The 14,800-nt window shown below is 40.2% G+C and overlaps 1 protein-coding gene across 3 annotated transcripts in view; it reads left to right on the top strand.

Moving 5' to 3' along the window:
* MAPK6 (mitogen-activated protein kinase 6) overlaps positions 1–14,800 on the top strand; it is a 224,615-nt gene that overhangs the window by 197,201 nt on the left and 12,614 nt on the right. The window lies entirely within an intron of this gene.

Genomic DNA, 14,800 nt, shown 5'->3' with positions numbered 1-14,800 from the left:
AAGGAGGATAATAGACATCAACCAGGTAATTTACAATTACCCTCCAAGATATAGATGCTAAATACTTGGCTAGCCTGCTGCTTTTAGATCTTTTAAAGTGAGAAAGTGAAAACAAAATTGTCCCTCCAAATCAGACAGGATTTCATCCAGGGCGTGAGAACTGAAATCCATTTGCAATTCCTGGCTCTAGTAATGGATAAACAAGTCTAAGAAACAGCCCCTGTATCTATGTTACGTGGACCATAACTCAGCGTTTGACTGTAAATCACCTATCATTCTTGGGGTATCCCGCCCTATTTACTAATATCAAGGCAGTTATGTTATTCAAAAACCTGGGGGAGGTTGAGAATCTGGGATGGATCTAGGCTCTCTAGGACCATTGTAAGTCCCTAGTAAATGGTACACCAGATACCTAAGGCATGGGTACTAAAGAGGGTCCCTAAGGGCTGCAGCATATCGTTTGCCACCCTAAGGTACCCACACCAATTCCACACAGACTCCTAGTGCAGACCATGAGTGAAAACATGACATGTTACACTCCTGTGTGCCATGCCAAAGTTACTAAGGCAGGGTGCATTATATTTTATATGAGGACATATCTGCACAAGCAGATATGCCCCTGTGATATCTAGGTCTTTTTTATATTTAATAAGCTTCATTGAAGATAAAGAATAACAAAAGAGACAAAAAAGAAAGATTACATAACAAACACAGAAGGCATGAGCAAATCAGCAATATACTAGAAAATAAAGCTTTTTACCATTTTAGCACTATGAAAGGGAGGGGAAAAACGGAAAAGAAAACAAAAAAAACGTACAACTGAAGAACAAGTGTCAGTACATAATAATATCTAATAACAAATAATGATAAAAAGGCAATAAAACCATTTAGGAAAAGAACAGAAAAAAAGATAATAAATAATGGGGAATGGGGGTTTAAAATTTTCAGAGCATGTATGGAGTAAATGCATTTTTTCAAACTTAATTAAATAGTTAATGGTAACCAAAATAAATCTCTATTAAACGACGGTGTACAAGAAGAGGCAAAAACAATATCCAATCTATGATAATGACATACAATATTCTACCAAGCCTTAACTGATAAATTAGAGGAACATTTCCAGTTCAGTGTAATTTTTTGAAAGGCCAAAGGCAGCATAAGGTTTAATAATGCAGTGTCACATGAAGCTAAATCCAACTTATCTTATAAACTTCCTATAAAAAGAACAACATTGGACCAAGGAATACGTAGAATAAAAATATGTGAAATATGAAACCAAACCTTATTCCGGAAAAGAAGATGTAACAAATCAACAGAGGGAGAACCACATGACCAATAGTTCGTATCAGTAGTATGGGCAAAATGACGTAAAGACAGATGTATGTAAAAAAACAATATGATATAAAAGAACATAGATTGAGTAGTAGGTGCAGATCTGGACATCTTCAATGAACTAGCTCAGAGTGTAGTCCAGAAATCAATGCTCCAAACACAACCCAAGTCCACCTCCCAGGTTTAACACGAGCAGGGTCTGGAGCTGAGAAAAACGTATAATTTTAACTATGGTTTTGTAAAAGATGCAAGAAGATGGAGAAGCAAATCTTCGGTGGGAATCATTTCAGGAGAGGAAAATGAATAAATGACATCCAGAATAATGCCCATGAGAACTGAGAATTTAGGCCAAAACGAGCGAGGACACAAAGCCTGAAAATTTGGAAAAGAACATGTAACCATACCATCAAATAAATCCTGAACCCAAATTATCCTTGTAAGTCGCCAAAATTTCCAAGAAATCTATTTTTAATAGTAATAAAATGGTTACACCAGAGAGGAGATTGAAGGAAAGAGTCCATAGACGTGACCTTTGACTGACAAAGTGGACGCAATAGTGAACATGTATGTTTAAAAAGTGGAAGAGAAGTAATAGTATTCTTCGAATAAAAGGCAGGGGCCTCTTTTATAGAAAAAAGTGCGATCAAAGCAAGTTCAATAGCAAGCCATCGAGGTGCAAAAGGGGAGGGATCTGAAAAAAGCCAATGAGAGGCTTGTTGAAGGCAAAAGACTTTATGATAAACCCTAAAGTCATGACGCACTAATAGATTAGGATTTCTGAAGATGTGATGAGGACAATGTAGATTTCCTATTCCAGAGACATTTTAGAAAAGAATCTGTTCTTAAAATAAATGGATGGGATATGGATTGGAATCCTAGAAAAAATATATAACAAAATAGGAGTAACCATCATTTTATTGGTATCCAGGCGTCCCCACCAAGAGAGGAAGAGGGGATTCCAGGAAGAAAGAAGCTTATCTAATCGATTAAGGCCTTTTCTCATATTTATAGCCTTAAAAGAATCCGACCACAATTGAGGAGAAATCCTCGGATCTTTATTTTTAATAGAAAGAATTCATCCATGAAAAATGTGAAGAAGGAAGAAAAAACTGGGTCATGCAAAATCGAATTATTAAATCTCCAGCTATTAGACTTGGAATGTGCTTGGAGCAAATTAACGTCCGCAACAACCGGGCCATGATCAGAAATAGCAATGGGTTCAATTGAGGACGCAACAAGGTTTTGGACCAAAGATTGAGAAAGGAACATATCTAATTGGATAAGGGAACCATGAGGAGGGGAATAAAAACAGAATTCTATCATTTTAGGATTGCATAATTTAGCATCCACAAGGTAAGACTGAGAAATTGTGTTATGAAATTGTTTGAGATTTATGGGGAATAAAACTAATTTGGGATTGACGATCAGTAAATGGATCCATAATCTGGTTGCAGTTCCCTCCTACAATAAAAGGTCATCTTTATATTAGAGACACTTGTGTGTATTAGTAGGCCAAAATGAAGAGTCTGAGTCTGGTCATACGCATTGAAAACAGTTAGCGAAATATTGTTAATAAGTAACTTAACTAATAACTATCTACTCTCGGAATCATTTTCTTGAGAGAGAACAGTACATTCCTAACTTATGATATGAAATAAGTACCCCATTTTTCTTGATGGGAGTAGGAGATACCAGAACAAAACCTACCCAATGCCTTTTGAGTTTGAGCCTCTGTTGCAGTGAGATGATTTTCTTGTAAAAGAACAACATTTGGATGATAAGAAGCAAAGTGCGACCAGATTCTCGGTCTCTTTATAGGGTTAATAAAACCTTTAACATTCCAGGATATCACTCTGAATGTAGTATATATAAAAAAAAAAGGTATTCCAGAAATGTGCCTGTAAATATAGACTCAGGAATACATACAGTATCCTAAATGAGCAGGAGAAGCGGGTTTCGGCAGGGAAGGACCTCGTTTAAGTCGCTTTGTGGCTGAGGAGGACGACTGTGTTTTTGATGGTGTAATGGGTAGGGACACAGGTCAAGACAAACCAGGCTGAGCCATAGCACTAGTGGTGAGCAAACAATCCCCAGAATTCACAAAAGCGGATCGAGATTTATTAAAGGTAGTGGTGTGAGTTTTTATTTAGTGTAGTAAGTTCTTGTTCATGCCCTTATATGTAGCAGACGGTTGTTGCCCTCATACGAAAACAGCACAAGTAGGGCAAAAAAGCATAGCACAGGTAGAAGGAAATGTAGACTGATGCAACAAATCAACACTTCCCACATCAATCCAGCGCTGACGAAACGGTGGCCACCATGAGGAAAAATTCAAAATGGTATTCTAAGTGCAGCCACCGAAGACCGTCGACGTGAAAGTATCAAAATACCTCTGGAAAGCAGCAGGGATGTTGGGCAGTCAAGCAAGAGGAATTTCGTTCTACCCACATTCCTCTGACAGCCTCAACGGTGCTCCAAAATCACAATATAAACAAGTAGATGTCTCACAGTGGCACTGAGCTTCAAATCACGTCACGCATACTTCCCACACACATAGCTAATTTTGTTAATAAAAGACTCCTGTTTGGAGCTGACCAGTGTTGATGCAAACAGCCAGCAGCAAACCAACGTGAGTATGTATCTTTAAGGCCAAGACTGTAGGCTCCTCCAACTCGTCTTAACGTGCTCAGGTCATCTGTATTGGACAAATATAATGCCCAGTCCCTCGTTTTGGCATGAATACATTTTGTTGTTTATCAAATGGAGAGCCCATCCCCTTCACCAGTCTTTTCGGGAGAGCCTTTGCCATCATTTTAGCCTCCGTGTTAATCTGAGATATGAGGCTCAAACTCTGGGTGGTTTGTCGGGCTGGACAAATAATAACGAAGTTCTGGCAAAACTCTGCCACCTGCCACGTAGAGGAGTTTTGTCTCATGTGGGTCACCAACATTAAGTTGACGTGTGCCATCAAAAATTTGCATCCCCTAGAGCGATTTTTCAGGTCCTTGAACACCTTCCAGTGACATTTCTCAGTGCCGGTGGTTGCAGTAGATTGCGCCCATTCGTGTTGAGAAATCTGCTGCTCCAGTAGAAACTTTACTTCAGCGGCAGAAAGAAGCAGCGCTAGTCCGTTTTACAGAGCAGAATATGCTCCCGGTGCTAAAAATCCACCCGAGCAGCGTGGCATCCCAAATTCCGCCTGCCGAACTCAGCGGAATCTCGCAGAGTTTTTGGCACTCCGTGGAATTCTGCTCAGTGTAACGGAGTTCTGCCCACCCCTACTAAGAAGCCAGTCGATACACAAGTGATACAATATTTTAATCAAACTGTAAACAGCAAACTTTTACTATTCACTTGCTATTGCCTAATTACTATTTAATCAGCATCTGTGGGATGGAATGCAGATACAGTCCTGCCAAGGCTGTTAACATTTTTATATGTATTTATTTGAGCAATGTCCCATATCAGAGGGGCATAGAGCTCTCCCCTGGCTTCAGAGTAAGCAATGAGTACAGTACAAGGGTTTATGTATTACACATATTCCACTTTAGAAACGGGAGTTGCCTAATATCTAGAAGAAGCTAATATTCGTTCTCACTTTTTGCGCTATAGAACTACTAACGGTTAATAGAATTCGTAAGATCCATACAGGTGGATGTTACTCTGGATTTCTTGCGCCCTTCTTGAGGCACCCGTTTCCATTTGAGCTCAAAGCACCACAGTATTGTGCATCTCACTCAGAAAAAAGGGTAAATCCTTCCTCAAAACCCACTGTTAGCCATAACCGGATGCCATCACAGATTTGACCTGATGCTGCAGAGGAGGCTCTCTGTTGATAAGTTCCCCTGAAGATTTTACATAGCCAACTAGGACTGGTGGGGACTGACACAGTGGCTATACGCTTGGGCCCCAGTGATCCTGGGGATCCCTTTTAACAATTAATTATATTGGCTTTGAGCATTAAGCAACTATGGCCAATTCATTGATTAAATGCTGCCAAACGAGAACTTAAATTTGCAATATTTGCTTGTATTTCCAGCCTAATACTGTGTGTCATCCACGTACATTAAAGCAAGACATCTAAAAGATCTGATCATAGACTAGAGGCTGGATGTACATTTTGAACAAGATTGATTAGATGGAAGAACCCCACACAGTGCCTCTGATTTGGCAGATCTAAAAAACAGAAGACTTGAGGATTTTTATTTTTCATATGCAGCCGAGCGATTTACCAAAATTACTTGTCATCCAAGATTGAATCTCATAAAGTTATGTAAACTAGGTGGTTTCAGTTCCTTTCCCCAGACCAAATCTTGTCTGCCACAAGTCTAGTAAATTTGAATCTTTCATCTAAGTAGTGAACTACCCTGACTCAAATAACCTCAAGAGCATGCCCAGCGAGGGGAAGAAATAACCAGACCAACCAGATTTTCTTTTTAGCATGATGACTACGCTCTTCTCTTCTAATCATCCAGGACTACTCAAGACATAAGGCATACGTTCAATAGCTCAGTTATGGTGCTTACCAAAAGAGATTCAAACTTGTTTTATGCAGCCACTGGCAGCATTCATGAGAAGCACCAAATGTATCTTTCCCATTGCGGGTGAAATATTACCAGAGTTAGGCCAGGTGGATGCTTAGTAGATATTGGTGACTCGGCCCTCTCACGCCATATTACATTTAATGGTGTCATAAATACTTTTGAGAAAAGGTCGCTTGTTCCTCACAGGAGGTCTGTGAGCTCGGAAAACTGCATAAGATTCAGAGGCCATTAATATGCGATTACAGGCTTGAAAAGGGTTGAAATGGTCTGTTCTTTACTTGGCTAATGGTCTCATATGTAGAGTACTTTAGCTTGATTTAACTCCTTTTCTAACTAATTGAAATATGTATGCAGTTAGGTCTGCTTCACGGTAAGGTCTATTCTACTGTGTGGATTGCCAATTTGGAAAGTCGTAGACTTCATAAACCAATTTTTTTTTTGCTTGGCAAAGTTAAAGCATACTCATTTGAGTCCATTTCACCCCACAACCAGATAACTCTGTGATTATGATTTTGTGCGATTTGTTATCTTTAGGGTTTAGTGAAGCTTGATTGGGTGGTCACACCTGCAAAATTCTTAAAAGGAACCATGTTATTGTAATTAAATACTTAATCTAAAGTGTGTCTTTTTATATGGGATGTGCCAACATCCTGCTGCTCAAACCAAGATCTTCTGAAAAACGCCGAAATTTCTGGGCAGCATTGGCTGATTTTATTATTGATCTGCATATTATTAACATTGTCAAAAATTATCAACTTTTTAAAATGAATCTGTATGGCCACAGGCATCCAGTAGTGAGTTCAGTATTCTATTTTGAGGGACTTTCCTCTGAGTTGAATACAATTTTAAATTCAGCAGAGAGCCTAAAAGAGCAAACTAGCACTCTGGCAATAGATTACTAAATCCAGCAAGGGACAGCAGACTAGGCGAGCGCTTAAAGTATCCTTAAAAACTTGCGCTTCTTTCCCCCCAAAGTTATTTCCACTTCACTTTCCTTTCCAGCTGTCTTCTTCCCTGTCAGTGATGCTCTTGAAACATTTAGTGTCAAAAGTATGCACTAATATATTATTTTTAATTCTGCAGCTTCCAAACAACTGTTTGCTAATTGTGGACTGTTCACATGAGTGTGGCTTGCGCAAATCAAGCTTTTTCTTACGTGAATAGTGTAATTTATAATGTCATGCTACCAGAAAGTGGCCTTTATCTAACAAGCCTAAAGCTAATTTTACCAATGGGAAAATGGCTCCTTCTGGTGTTTTAATGTGTTTCTGTTCTGAACATTTGCATGGCTACTACTTGGATGTTTTAAGCATGTAAAGGCATACATAAGAACAAAAATGCAAATAAAGGACTGGCTCACCAGAGTAAAATGATTTTTCGTTTCTTCAGTCATGTTCCACTAAATCTTGTAAAAGAATCCCAAGGAAATCAAAGTGCACATCTGCCAATGACATTAAATTCCCTATTTTAGATTTCTTGGAAATCTTGCTTTTTTTTTTTTGTCCTTTTGGGGAAGTTATCAGCAAACATCCCGACTGTCTTAAGAGCACTCGTAGTGACCCAGTAGAAGCCTGCTGTTTCTAATGTAGTATTCAGTGTAATGTAATTTTGACATCCAACTGTGTCTGTGTTTCTCCTTTTTCTATCCTGGTGGGAAGAAGATAACAAGCATTGGCATAGCCAATAGGTCTCGCTTTTGGGACCTTTATAAGTATTTATTTATGCAACTATTGCATGGCTAAACACTTAAAGGTCCTAAAGGCGAGACCTATTGACTATGCCAATGCTTGTTTCGGATTGCTGTATGTCTTTGAAACATGTTCATATGTGCTGATAAACATGGTTGAGCAATGCCAATCCGTGACTTTCAACATCATAACGAGATGCGAGGCTGTGACTGTTCAAAATATTTGAGAGATGCCGGTCTGTGTTGAAGTATATTTCACAGATGCCAATTTGTGATTAATCCAGTCAGGGAGAAAGCACAAAGCTGTGTAAAAAGTATACTTTGACAGCTGGAGATACTACACCGCCATGCTAAGGCAGGAAATTTGCCATCTTAATGCTTATAACATAGACACGTTTATGCATGATGGCTAGTGAAGAAACACTCCACCTTCATTACCTCCACAAATAAAATGAGTAACAATGATGCTAGGTAACCAACCATTCCTGTTGAAAGTAAAAACCAAATGGATCGTTTTGTGATATGCAGAGGTGGAAAAGGGTCACATGTGTAGGAGTAAGAATTTGAGAGGTGTGGTGACGCGGCTACATTTAATTGAAGGTTGTGCAGAGGACAGAGAGGCTCCTGTACACACAGAACAAACCAGATATGTTGAGGACTCAGAATATAAAATGTTATACCATTACGGATATCAGAAGAATGTATAATTCCAAAGTGTTTCAACTCCCAGTTTACCTACCACTTTGGTTTCAATAAATCAGAAAATAAGCAAGAGTAGGCACAGCCACATGAAACAAACATGATTCATGTGCAACACGCAAACCAAGAATTTATATATACACATGAGCCATCCATGTCCCACATGTATGGAGTGAAAGACCCGATTGCACAGGACTGGCAAACAGTTTAAAGATACAGGAGAGGCCTGCAGAGGTCTTTTCCTGGCAGGTTACAGGTAAAAAGGCCTGTCCTTCCACTATAAACTGTTGTTACCACCACTGTTGGGTCTCAGCTCTCTGATGAGGTGAGCTAGTCACGATCAGTACTTAAAGGGCCTACAAGGTGTACGTTTCCGGACCATAGAGCCATGCACCCTGTCACATACTGTGTTACAGGAAGCCCTCAACGTAAATGCATAAGTGTCGTGTGCTGCTGCGAAAAAGTAAAAACACCTACCAAACTTGCAAAGGAGAACTCAAGAAAGGGAAGCATACTCAGTCTTCAGAGTTATATAGGGAAACCTTTTCTGCCCCAACACCATCTGATTGAATTGCTAAAACCTGCCTGGGTTGCCTTTGTAAGGACTCAAATTATTTAGGTAGTTCAATCTGTCTGATGACACTACAAAACAAACGATTTAACACTTTTTGCCAATTTGGAAAATATTAGGTTTCTTTTGGGCTCCTCTTTAATTCTTATTATTCGCCAGGAACGGGGCTTTTAAATGGACAGGCACTGCCATGCTCTGAGAACATGCACTTATTTTATTTGATAGGGAGATGACCAGCCCAGTCTGCGGAGGTATACATTATTATCAGTGGGAGAGTTACAGCTTGTCTCTCTATGCATTTCAAGCAACGGCCCAACCTGTGGAACAATGGGACAGATGTAGTAGAGGATTTTGCAATTGCAAACCCTATGATTTGCAAAATCACTGGGATTGTGATTATAAAATTGCTATTTATTATGTACAAACCCCATTTTACAAGTCAGAAACGTTTTCCGACTTGTAAAGTGTTTTTTGTGGCCCTTCGTGTGTGATCTACAACAGATACTTCTTAAAACAGTGCAAAGCTGTCCAGACCTGGAAATTATGGAATAGATCAGTCTCATGACTACTAGTTGTCCCTTCACTAACTTCTTTTCATGGGTGTTTTTGAGACGGACTGCATAAGGCCTCCCCCGGCTTTTCGGTCACAACCACGACCTTCTTCACCAACATAAGTCTATTCCACTTCTGTGCTCCCATGAGTTCTGTGTATGTTACATGTCACCCTTTGGAGGGTGCAAGCCGGCCTTCGCAGGATCATACCCTGCCAGACATTCAAATCCCAAAGTTGGTTGGACCGCCTGCTTGCATTGTACTAAAAGGTGACGAGTAACACAGTATTTCCAGTAAGGTAGAGTAGACCACATAAAAGTTGCACTGCATTTGATCAAACGGGTCTATGATGAACGCTGAATGTAACATTAAGTGCCCTTACTATCCCTTTCTTCAGCTCTATGGAGAATTAAGACACACTGGTTGAAAGTTTGTATTCGAAGAAACTGTGCATTCCCAAAATACAATGTATAAACAAGGCTATATTTGAATATTGTCACGGAATCAACAAACAGGGGACCCGAAAACTTAGCTACTCTTTGCATATAGGTCATCAAAGGTTTACTTGCCACTCAAACAATCCGGAAAAAGCCTGAGCCGAATTGATGGCCCTTTATGTTCCTTCCTCTTGATATAAGCTTCATTCGGTCTACACGACGTGCTGCTGTCTTGATGATGACAATAGTTATTTAAAACACGGTCTACAGCGATAACAATTATTGTGCTATATAATTTGTGATTTAGGAATATAGCAGAATGTCTAACGTAAGGCTAGCATCTTTCGGAAATTACGGATTTTGCCTATAGTGCATTTTGATAAAGGAACATCACAATAGTGGCCGTGGAACACACCACCCAGTGACCCAGCCCTAGTGCATGCAATTAAGTAGGGGTCTGTCATGTTAACTTACAGAGTCCATGCCCACCCAAAGCAGACAGATCGAGCAGTGGACAGGAGACTTGAGCAGACGCCACTGAGCTCACAGAGGGGCAGAGAGGTGCCCTCGGGGGTGGTTTGTGTATGCCACGTGGTGCTGGAAGTTTATAACTATAACAGCTCTGTAATGCTAACGCGAAGGTCTTGTTTTACGCGGATTCCTTGAATCAACTCCACAGGCACAAATAAATACATCCCCCGAGTGCGTAGGTGGTACAACTTGAAGAAAAGGACCTCTACAAGAAAGGGTTGCCTCTTCTATGCAGAGGGAGGTTGACCTCTGAAGGAACTGACGATGAGAAACCACAAAGCAAAGTACAATGAAAACAAGAAATATTAATGTGCAATTCCGACATACTGGAATATTATGCACCACTTTAAGTGCACGTCACGATTCTAAAACAATCATTTATCGTGATTCTTGGAGTCAGTATGTAAACTTTACAGTCAAAGATGCTTTTGTGTTTGCTTCAGTTATGTTTAGTTGCGCCAAAACTTTTAGGCAAGGGGCTTTCAGGCGCTTGAAGGGTTGTAAGAAGATGAAAAGGTCGCTTGGCGAAGAGCGACGCAGTGGGCGCAGACTGTGAGGTAAAATGAAATTATATTTGTTTTTATTAGCGCAAAATTGACCCGGAGATATCAGGTATTGGTATTAGAGAGGGAAAAGAGAGGCGAGAGAGAGGATGGTTGGAAAGACAGATATGGCGCAGGAAAGGAAGGGAGAGAGATTAAGGAGGGAGGAAAAAGATAGAGAGAAAGTGATCAGAGTGGAAAAAGAGAGAGGAGAGCAGGAGAGAGAGAGAGTGACAGGATGGTTGGAAGGAGATACATAGCGAGAGGAAAGGAAGGGAGTGACTGCTTTGATCAGTCAGTCAGTCAGTCAGTCATAAAGTCTTTATTCGGTTTAAGTGCAAACCATAAAAGCATACTACAATAAATACATATTTAAAAAACAAAGTTCATTTTTAGTGGATTACCAAACTTAAGAAGAAACACATTTACACAAATTGGTTTAACAAGGTAACGTGTCCAGTTAAAAACATTAAAAGAGTACAGTTCATTTCTTCAAGGTACGAATTACCACAGTTAAAAAACTTGCAATATTAAAAGTTTCCCAAACATTGTTTAACAGCTGTAAGTACAAGAAAGCAGGTCTCACTTGAACAAAGCCTTTATCTCTTAATATTGGGATTAAAAAACGTTTCCTAATGTCAATAAAGTGCTCACAGAAAAAGAAAAGGTGTGTCCTGGGAGGAAAAGTTATCACAGGAACAGGGGCCAGGGTCCAACGACCTTTTCCAGTCTTTCTTAGTTCCAATCAATAGGTGTAGTTGATTCAATCTAAATCTGGTTAAAAGAAAACGATGATTTGCATTTGTTACATATCCAAGATAAGGTTCCATAGAGGGTATTGTTTTACAGAGCTGGTGGGCCCTAACGGAGCCCTTAACCAGCTCCTTCTCTTCCCCTGCCGAGGTAGATATGTACATATGAGTTTCTTTGCACCAATTAATGTCACCTTTTACCAGGGTCTCAGGAAAAAGAAACAGCTCTGGTCTACCAAGCTTGTTCGCCATGTTCCGAATATATTTCAACCAGGGTATGTGCAGTCCATGATCAAGCAACAGACAGTCTCTCAGTCTCTCAAAATTGTGTGATTCAGGTGTAAATCCGGGTTAAGCCAAATGCTAATCCATTTGAGCATCGGGGCCAGAGCAATACTATCTTCAAGAAAACCGATACCAAGTTCCTGATGAACAATATAGTTGGCAGTTGAGATCGGGACTGAGAGGAGGTTTTTTAAAAATCTATCCTCAACAGTCTGTATGCTTTTGGCATTATTTATGCCCCAAACCTCAGCTCCGTACAAAGCTATGGAGAGACACTTAGCTTTGTACACCTGGATAAGGGCCTTCATTGGTCTAGCACCCAGTTTTCTGGCGAAGCCCAGAACACCCACTGTTGCTCTTGAAAACACAATCTTTTTTGCCATAATTTGGGTTACCCCGGAATCTCGATCATCAAAAAGAACACCCAAATAAGGAAATGAAGAAACCCTGGATAGTTGATGACCCCCACATAAAAAGGTTTTAGATTTAGCGGATTTAGGGCCGATGACCATGACATGTGATTTGACAAAATTAACAGATAAGTCCAGACCCTTTATAAAATCGGCAAATGAATTTAGCAATAGCTGAAGGCCCACTCCCATTCTAGCAATTAGGGCGGCATCGTCCGCATATAAAAGGGCAGGGACTGAATATTTCCCTGCACGGGGGATATCTTTACATGAGGCGATAAGGGTATTGTCTAAATCATTTATATACAGTGTAAAAAGGAGAGGTGCCAAAATGCACCCCTGCCTGACCCCATAAGATATGGGTATATCTTTTGTGCAATTACCCCTTTGATCGTAGCGAACTGTAGCTATTAACTCTCTGTGTAGGTCCGCTAAAAAGTGGACAATGTCTTTGTCTACACCAAGTGCAAGGAGCATGGGCCATAGTTTTGATCTATTTACACGGTCGAAAGCCGATGACAAATCCATAAAGGCAACCAGCAGGGCTCCTTTTTTGGCCACAAGTATTTACCAATTAAAAGTTGTAGATTTAAACATTGGTCTATGGTACCCATCCCTTTCCTAAATCCATACTGGACCCTAGAGAGTTTTCCTGATTCCTCTAGCCAACCGTTTAGTTGGGCGAGGACCACCCTCCCCAGGACTTTGACTGAGTAATCTATGAGGGGGATTGGGCGATAACAGCTCGGGTCGCTTCTATCCCCCTTTTTAAAAATAGGAACGATGACCGATTTCGCCCACGTTGATGGAAGGCCCAGTTGACAGGCATTTGTAAAAACATTAAAAAGGATTTTGGACCAAAGTTTTATATCTGATTTAAAAAGATCAGCCGGGACTCCATCAGGTCCCGGCGCCTTATTACTTGTCATTTGCAAAATAGCATTCGACACCTCTAGTTCTGTGAAGGACAAAGTATAACTCTCAGAGTTAAATGAGGACCCCACCCTCGAGCCATCTCCATCATACACTTGTTTAAAATGAGTATACCATTTGTCCTCTTGGATACCGCATTCAAGCTCAGTGTTGCTTTTACCGTTAAAAAAAGGCTTGTTTACGATAGACCAAAATTTCGCACTATTTTTAATGACATCAGTGGACAGGAGTTCATTCCATGCCTCATCCCTAATTTCATTTTTGCGTTTTTTCGGAGCCATTTTATAGGCCTTCCTACAAATGGCAATTTCTGCTCTATCAAGTGGAACCGCTTTAAGAGCTGATATTAGCTTCCGTTGGGCAGATGAGCAGCTGTGATCAAACCATTTCTCCCCAATTTTGGGTTTATCCTTACATACTTTTTTAAGATCACTATTTACCTGACAGCAAATTTTATCATAGGCTGTCAGAACTGCGTCACTACAGATCCCGTCTTGTAAACACAAGAGTATTTCGTCCCCAACCGTGCCCCACAAGTTTTCAGTAAAATCCTCTGGGACCAACTGACACCATTTCAGGCGTCGAGTTTGGTCAGTTGGCCTTATGTCCAGTGTTCTGACAGTAGAATTATCAGAATCTCTTTTTTTGAGATCATCAGTGAGAATTAACTGGACGGGGTTATGATCGCTATAAACAGACCATTTTACCTTATATTGACTTACATTTCCAGCTAAGTTAGATGTGACAAAGATGTAGTCAATAGTGGATCCTGAGCCACTTCCTTTGTAGGACGGGATGTCATTAATGTGATTCGCGGGATAAACCATAGAATTCCCAACTAGAAGCTCATCTAAAAATATCCCCTGTGGTGTGTGTTCAAAGTGTAAATTACCTTGATTGTGTGGACCTAAACTGTCCCGTATAAAACAATTTTTAAAACAGGAATGAACATTAAAATCACCAAGCACAACAACCGAATAAGGATTTTTACAAGATTCACTATACATTTGTAAAAAATCAAATAGACTGAGTAAATGTTCATTTGGCGTATTCTGAATAAATGAATTATAAAAATTCACAATGAGCCAGATCCCATTAGAGTTGGAGTGGATTTCTACTGCTAAACAATAAGGCGAGCCTGTCTCCACTTTACTATATTTACCATCAATGGTCAATGCGATAAGGGTTAAAAGTCCGCCTTTAGCCCTCCCCCTACTAGAGGCCACCGCTGGTGACCAAAAGCAGAAAACCCATCCAGCAAAAAGGTATTTTCAGTGTCCCAGGTTTCTTGTAGACCAATAATTTCGTGGCCTGATAGACTGTCCCTCCAAATAGGATCATGAACTTTGTTGTTTAGGCCAGCTATATTCCAGCTAAGGACACTTGTACCTAAGGGCATTCGAGGGGCACTGACAGTATCATCCACTCTTTCATCAATGACAATCCCCATTGCAGGCGTAACGTTTTGGGTGCCCTCTCTACTTGTAACTGGCACAGAACCACTGGAAACCATGTCCTCTACTTC

Source organism: Triturus cristatus, chromosome 3_1, assembly GCF_964204655.1.
Source record: "Triturus cristatus chromosome 3_1, aTriCri1.1, whole genome shotgun sequence".
NCBI lineage: Eukaryota > Metazoa > Chordata > Amphibia > Caudata > Salamandridae > Triturus > Triturus cristatus.
This window is presented reverse-complemented; position numbering and strand designations above follow the sequence as displayed.